Source organism: Nilaparvata lugens, chromosome 11, assembly GCF_014356525.2.
Source record: "Nilaparvata lugens isolate BPH chromosome 11, ASM1435652v1, whole genome shotgun sequence".
Lineage (NCBI taxonomy): Eukaryota > Metazoa > Arthropoda > Insecta > Hemiptera > Delphacidae > Nilaparvata > Nilaparvata lugens.
In genome coordinates this window covers 23,855,826-23,864,516 of record NC_052514.1, presented here as the reverse complement: position 1 = coordinate 23,864,516, position 8,691 = coordinate 23,855,826, and positions in this window count along the sequence as shown.

Below are 8,691 nucleotides of genomic sequence, written 5' to 3'. Positions count from 1 at the left end.
GGGAGACAATTAGAAATAACACTACTTTGAAAATCATTCATAAATAGCAAGAAGAGAAATAAAAAATGAAGATATATAACGAGCCAAGTGACAAATACACAATTTTTCAGGAAAGGGGGTTCTCCAGGATACACACAAAAACAATATTAAAATTCTGAAATATATTTTATTTGATTAAAAAATATGTTTATCTGTTGTACAAGGATAAATTTTCTTCTCATAACACTAACCTATACAAAAATAATAAAAAAAACAATTTGAATGAGCAATTCAACATTTTCCTTCTTTCTTGCCATCCTCCCTAAGTCGGCAGTTACAATGTGTTACTCAGTCAAGTAAAAATAAACTTGTTTTCATCCTTCAAATAGCCCAGCATCCCCCTCAGATCTTTTTTCTTATCTTGAGTAAGTCTACTTTTACAATGCAATGTTGTCCATTGTGATGCTCTTCTTGAACACTTTGATCTCAGTCCACCCCTCAATCTCGTTAAAAGTTTGTCGTGTTGACACCACTCCTGAGACAAGTCATTTTTGAAATTTCAACATCTTTTGTTTGGAAAATTTTTTCCGCTGCAGATTTGAAATCGTAGAACATTTTCCATCAATGTGGCATGATATGGGTGACCAGATCTTGCTGAAACAATCACTCTCAGGAGATCAATAGGTACATCAAAGTGGGTCTTTCTTTTCCATCTTTGATTTGAGGGAAGTCCCTGTCACAACTCGAGAAAGAATGGCCTGCAACTAGTGTTAGATATTGAATAAATAATACTCTTCATATCAACCATCTTTATTTTATCATTCAAGACTAAACTGTTATCAACGTCCTGGTAACTAGTGTATTGAAATCATATGATAATAATCATCATCTGTAACATCTCCCTCTTTAAGTCTTTATATTAGTCATTTATATTATCCATGTCCATTGTCATGTTTTGTTTAGACTTACAATATTTATCCAAAACTTCAAGGATTGAGGTAACCGTTTCAATGTCGTTCTCCTCTGATAATGTGTTGTACAATTTAAGTCCATCAGGTCCCAGTAAGATTTTCAATCTTGCTACTTGTATTTCTTGAGATTTCTTTACAGTCTCGGTAGCAGTCAAATAAATTGTTACTTACTTCTTCTGCGCCATGTTAGATATTGAATAAATAATACTCTTCATATCAACCATCTTTATTTTAAATCATTCAAGACTAAACTGTTATTAACGTCCTGGTAACAAGTGTATTGAAATCATATGATAATAATTATTATCATCTGTAACAACTAGGAACTTGTGTTCAACTTCATCAATGATTCCCGCTACAGTTAGGAAATACCAGAAGTATTCATTCATTCATTTATTCATAGACAATAGATATAATACAGGTAAAAACAACAGGCATTCGCCCAAAACTGCTTTAAACCTTAATTTAGAATACACAGTCTAGAGGCTATGTAACATTTTGTTATTGTTCTGTCCTGCGCAGTTATCGCTCCAGAATATGATCTTCTTCTTGTGTGTGATTTTGTACTGGATTCCTGTCATTATAGCAGATGCTATCTCATTTTCACCCCTGCCAGTTTGACCCTTATGCCATATGAATGTGAACACACCATTGTTGTCTGCCATGTGTATATATCAAAGTTGAAAACTCTTTGCTGCCTTGAGTGCTCTTGCTGAGGGGGAGAGGTAGAAAGAAAACTTGTTGAAGGCCCATACTAATAGAAAAAACATCCCTACTGGGCATTTGAGATCATTGGTCATCATTTTCCATGTTTGTCCTAGTAAATTCAGCTTAACGATGGTGTAATTCTAGGCGACATTTTTAACTCAAGTCTGTAGGGTTGCTCTTGATTAAGGCTCGAAGCAGATCGCAAATGTTACATGTGTCTGTTCGGGGCTGACGGAAAGAAAAATTGAGGAATTTAAGTTTGAAAATATTAAAATAGTATTTTCGTCTAACTTTGTCAAATACTCTTTTTCACTCTTGCTTCTTGAATAGTGGCTCTCTTGTCTTAGAATTCACTGGATAAAAATCACAAAAATTTACAGTCCAAATATACATTATACTAAAACAATTGTATCTGGGTTGATCAGAAAGATGAAACAAATAATTATTACACTTGAAAATTCATTAATAAATTGAAAAATATTTAAAAACTTGATAAATTTGAAACCAGAAAAATCACAAAAATTCACGTACGACGCATTAGTTCACTTAACAAGTTCACTTTATCTTCCATCTGAGTTACAGTCTTCGTGCCTAAATTCATCCCTCGCCTGTCTACTAAAACCTCCAGCCACACTTCTGCGTGATCCTACAACCTCCCTTCACCCAACAATGATACCTCACATAAATCAGATCTGATATCAGTAATAATATTCATAATAATAATGATACTATTGTCTTGTCAGAAGGCCATGAAGGCAAGAGACAACGTCAACAAACGTACATTAAAATACATAAACAATACCTGAGTATTACGTAATACATAATATTCAAAATACTCTACTCTCCGACAGATAACAATATTATCCAAGCATGTTTTGCCTCAAGTAGGTAACTTATTTGTACAATATACATTAAAATATATAATAATTTGAAAAAATCATGACAAGCCAAAACATCAGTTATATTTACATTAAATTCTCGTCAATATAATAAATTTAAAACTTTATGCAAGAATAAACAAGAGATCGCGGGCTATCTTTTTATTCGCTCAATGTTATTGTTTAATTAATGGTACTTCCAGTTGTTCACAACAGCTGACTTGATCACCTATTACCATCAGTGTATCAGTTTGTAGCAATGCTCAAGCAAGAATAGGCATGAAATGATAAGCAAACAACAACTGTTGAAAGTCGAAAACTTCGAAAACCGTTCACACCACGGTGGTTAGTAATCACACTACGATGTATTCTTCAAACAATTCGGAAAAAAAGAACGTTCTAGTAGATCACTACACTAATATCCACAACAATCAACACACATTAAGCTCCTAAAATGCATTCAAATTGTATTAAGTTTGAAAAATAGGAGAGACGCATATCTTGAAACCAATACAGGCAGATCAGTCCTGCCAACTTGCACTATGAGCTCGTTGATCACCGCCTGATTGTCGCTTATCCCATCACGAAGATTAGCCACTTCAGTAATCTTATCTATCAGCAGTCAGAGCTATGACAATCGTACATTGTCCTTTAATTAGCTTTTATAAGAGATTTCTGGTTTTAAAAAACTAACGTTTCCTCGACTTGCATCTGTTACTGTAGTAAATAATACTAAGTACTTATTGAAACACAATACAAGTTATCAAGTACCCTTCTTAACTTATCACAACATTGTTGTGATAAAATAAAAGGGTACTTTCTAAATCTTTTGTGTTCCAGTAATATATTTCAGTAGCCCTGAAAAGAGTGAGTACTCAGTAGGCCTACTTGCTAGGCATTGAAAAGTGGGATGCATTTCGCTCCTGATGACGAGCATCGTAGCCTGTCAAACATCAAAACGTTTATCATTGTTTTTCTGTTGATCTTCATTGAATTTGAATTCGTGTAGCTATTTGATATAAAGTAACTTGAAAATAAATATAATTTTTCAGTTTTCATGAATTATTTTAAATATTTTTTTGAGTTTATTCAAGACGCTGTCAGGCATTGATTTGTGAATAGACAGTGGCATTTACCCATTATTCAGCAGAAATTTGACAAAGAATAGGACAACCCAACCCAATTAAAGGTGGGTTTTGGTTTGTGCCTAAATGCTGTGGTTCACCACGACAGGGGGATGATTTCAGATCGGCTAAGTTAAAATTTGTCTAAATAACCTAAAAGGTTGTGTTTAATAAGGTTTTAAAGGGGGAGGTTAGGGTTTTACTTATAAATGGCAATATGTTAATATTATTCGAAATGATTTGATACAATAATTATTATCATTGGTAAACAAATAACGAAAAGTTATTTGATCAGTTGTTTTTAGCACATTTAAAACTTGGACAATATGAATGTCACTCGACAACGACGCCTGTCGTGGTCGACGTCGGCAGTTTACTCACAAATTAAAACCAACCTTACGTGTGAATTCTGGCGATTTCATCCGAAAATTTCAAATCTATTCATTTCATGCTGACTAGTATTTTGTAATTGGTAATCAAAGTTCTGGCAGCTTCCAAAGAATTGACAATTTGTTGCCTTTTTTGCCAGGCAAAAACAATTCTCTAATCACATTCACTACCATCACCTCAATCAATCTACTATAGTTGACTGTCGTTCCGTTATTCAATATTGTTTTAATTGGAAATAAATATAGTATTCTTGTTTGTTAAGGTGTAGATGAAGATTATTAACATTATTGTTATTAATTTCGTTGGATTCAATTGTTATGAAATTCAATTTGAAGTCCATATTGTACTATTGCATGTTCCAAACCTTGAAGTCTCTGCCAATAAATGTATTTAGGCGAAAATATATTGTTAAAAAATTATAAAATTTCATGTCAGTTGATGCATTTTGTTCACATTCTGTTTAAAATCTTGAATGATTATTTATTTCTTGGTTCAAGTTTAGGCCTACGCCTAAGAAAAAAGTCCGTTCGAATATTGGTCTTAAAAGGGCGAAATCATATTGGACCTTCTTTCAGGCGCCAACCCTATCAGCTAATTTCCCCGCCGCCTGAAAAACGCCTAATATGTCTGGCCTAATTGTATACTTTCTCCACGGCAGTGTAACTTTCTACCTACTATTATTATTATTTCATGCTAGAAAATTGTTATGATATTTTTCAAACATCTAGTTCCTATTTCTACTACGTTTTCTAGAAAAATAGAGTTCATAGAGCCTGAATAATTAATTATTACTGAACATATTTACATGTTTTATAATTTCCCAAAAATGGATTTAGTATACGATTTTAGATATACGGTACTATAGTATATAAACTTCATACCAAATTACTTAGATAGGTATTACTTGCATTACCTTTATCTTCGAAAGCAATATTTTCAGCTTGGAATAAATTTCAGAAACATTCAAATATTATTTAAAGATTTTTCTAGAAATTTCAACTGGAACGATAGTTTGGCTAATACATTTTTACATTAAGTAGTAACAGTGTTGATTGTTACTGGAGCAGGAAAAAGTAAACCGTTTTTAAATGAATATTTTTACTTTTACTGAAATTAATAGAAGAATGCTCCCGAGAGATTGAAAACAAAATTGTCATTACGTGCTCAAATTTTGTCTGCTGGCAGACGTGCACATTATTAGTATTTTGTAATACCAAGTATTTGTTATTGCGTTTTAAAATCGTCCATGGTTTGAAATCAAATGTTATGCTAGTATCCGCACAAAATTTCTCCTAACTTGGAAAAAATAGCCCAATCAAATATTTTATTTTGAAATTGTGCTTTGATTGAACGTCAGTGAAGAAATATTTAATTTATTCAATTCCAAATTTAATTCTTATTAATATTTATACAGTATTCTCGTACCAAAGGAATCACCAAGCTAATCACAGTATTAATACTTTTCTTCGAAATAAGTATTAATACAAATGTATTCACTCATGAAAAGTATTTTTCTAACAATCAAATGAATTCGATAGTTCTATTTTGAAATTACTCATTCCTGCCATACCTATCATGAATAGGATTTATATTCAAACACATCAATCACAATAGAGTATTAATTTTATTTATTAAGCAGTAACTTAATTTGAATAATCTTAATTCAGTATTCTTCCTTTCTTTCGTCTAGTCAGTAAATTGGATCATTTGAGTCGAGTATACTCCTATTTTCGTTATTTATTTATTCAATAACTGATCTATTTAATTAATACATATTTATTTTATAATTTATTGTATTAACTAACAGTATTTATTATTTTAAAATATTTACTACCGTATTCTAATCTTTTCGAATTCTTACAATCTGGTACAACTTTTTCCAACTTAACTATTCTCCAAAATGACTGATACTGTATATTAACATTAATGTATTTAGTGTAGTTAACATTAATTGAGTTGGTAGCAGTTTTTTACTCTGTAAAAATGTATTCTATAGTAGTAGGAGTATTAATTAAAGTAGATGATCTCATTCAATAAACCGTAGGGTAAGATTAATAATTTATTGCAATTTTTAGAACTAGTTTTAATGATGATTACAGTTTTTTCGGCATATTCTTGCATGGATAAATTATATTGTTCTTCCTTGTTAATTTTAAAAGTTAATTTTCTAAAATGATATAAGTTTAATTATTTTGATGGCACTTGTCGATACATTTGTTTATATTTCTTGGAAATATTAATGATCACATCTCTATGATTCAGAATTGTAAATACGCCAGAAATACCCTTAGCAGGTAGATGATGAGAAATATTCCTTGGAATCACACTGTCTATTTCAATATTATATTACTTTCATCTATTCAATATAAAATGTTCAGAATATGAATTTAATAAAACTTGAATCTGTATAGAGATGAGGAGCACGAAATTTGAATCATAAATGAAATTAGTAATGGTTTTCAGACATCTTAACGTTGAACATCTTGGAAACTATATATTTGTTTCTTAAAAGTGAATTTGAACATGAAAGTTTACTGTTCATTTGAACATGAAAGTTATCTAGTAATAATATTATTTATTACCAAACAGAAAATATGTTTCCAAATGAAGCTAGCATAACTCAAATTTAAGATTCATTTTCTTTTTTGAAACATACTAAAACCATGAACTATCGTATTGTCATTCCATGTGTACCTTGATCAAGGTTTTCGTAAAATATCTATTATTATTCCATAATTTATTATTCATACGGGATAGTTGTCTAATTAAGGGATTTGGAATGAATTCTAAACTCTACTAATCCTCATGAATGGTTATTATGTTGTGATTTTTTTCTTATGATACTTACTTTTTTATTTTTTTTAATTAAGAAAACGATATATTCTTGGAAAATAAATTCATAATAAGTACAAATATAAATAGAAAGAATAATACAAATCTCAGTACCCTTTTTGAATTATTTAATCACAACATGTTTCAACATTGATGTCATTTTCAAGTGATCACTTGAGTAAGTTTTTTCATAGTCTACATGTAAATAAATTGAAAATACTATTTGTACTTATTTATCTCTTTTCTGTATAGGGCTACTTGTAATATAAATATAAAGAAAAATGAAAATCTCAGTACTCTTTTTGAAGGGTATTGTTTTTTTAATATTAAATTAAATAATTCAAAAAGAGTACTGAGATTTTTATTTTTCTTTCTATTTATATTACAAGTAGCCCTATACAGAAAAGCAGAAAGAGATAAATAAGTACAAATAGTATTTATAATTTATTTACATGTAGACTATGAAAAAACTTACTGTCTGATAAATTGAAATCTCACGAATAACAAAATTGAGCGCAATAATTATTCCTACAATTAATTAAAAATATATTATTATAGTAAATATCTTATTATTTATCTTATCTTATTTTACTGCCGCGCAGGTCTTTAGAAATTTATTTTAGAATTCCAAAGGCAAATAATTAATTATTTATTTCCATAGTTACCAGTTTGAAATAATGAATTCTATCTCATAGTTCCATTTACAGTATAATCACTTTCCCTCACAATTATTGTTCTACAGATAAACATAATAATTCTTTAGATTTGTTGATTATTCCGATTCCTATTTTAATTCTTACCAATAAGACACTGGGTTATCCAATGATTATTTATTTAGGCTTTTATTATTTCCTACTTTTTAGTTTTTACACATCGAAATCACAGTTTAGATGTGTCATTACCTGTTGAAAAGTTTTCCCACCAAAGAAATGCTTACAATATACTCATTGTCACGACTTCTGTATAATATTTTTTCCTTCAAATCGGAAAATTACTTTTGTTAAGTTTCAGATTAGCAGGTGTTTTGCCTTTTTCCCCAAGCTGTTTGATTTTTATTTATTCTCTTTCTCCATCTGACTATATATAATTCATCAAGAAAATTTGTTTTCGTTCATTTATTTCACAGTGATTATTTTCTCTGTCCCTTGTTTCAAAGAAAACCTTTTTTTGAGTTTATAGAACTTCCTTGAATTTAATTTAGTTTGCATCATATAGGTGTACTCGAGGATACCATACTATAAATTTATCACTTTCCTAACATTATTAAGGGATATTATTTATTAAAGTTTACCTCAATAACTCTTAATAAAATTAATTTTTAAACTTATGCTCATGAACTGAGTTGGCGAAATTCTCAAATGAAATATTTTTCCTTACGCACTGTGGCTTATTCATTTTTTCTGGATCATTGAAGTAAATAAAACTAGACTGGAAATTCGACGACTAATATTGATTACTGTATTTTTAAGTATAGTTTACTTTGTATAATATTGAAATCTCATGATAAGTGCCAAACTTGAATTGGAAATTACAATTTCCAATTAATAATTACCAATAATTACAATTACAAGTAAATTCCTCTAGAAGTAAGTTATTATTTCGTCTTTTTATTGCATCTGTAAATCATTAGGTACATTTATTAAGACTTAACATTAGAAAAAATATGGCCTAATAAATTAGCTCTTAGGATTTTATTCAAAATATTATTCATGATCACCTTATCTAGAAAGTTATGTAAAATTACACATTGGGAGAATTTTGAATTGTTTATACATAATAATATGTAAGCTCATTGGCTGGTTTATTTAT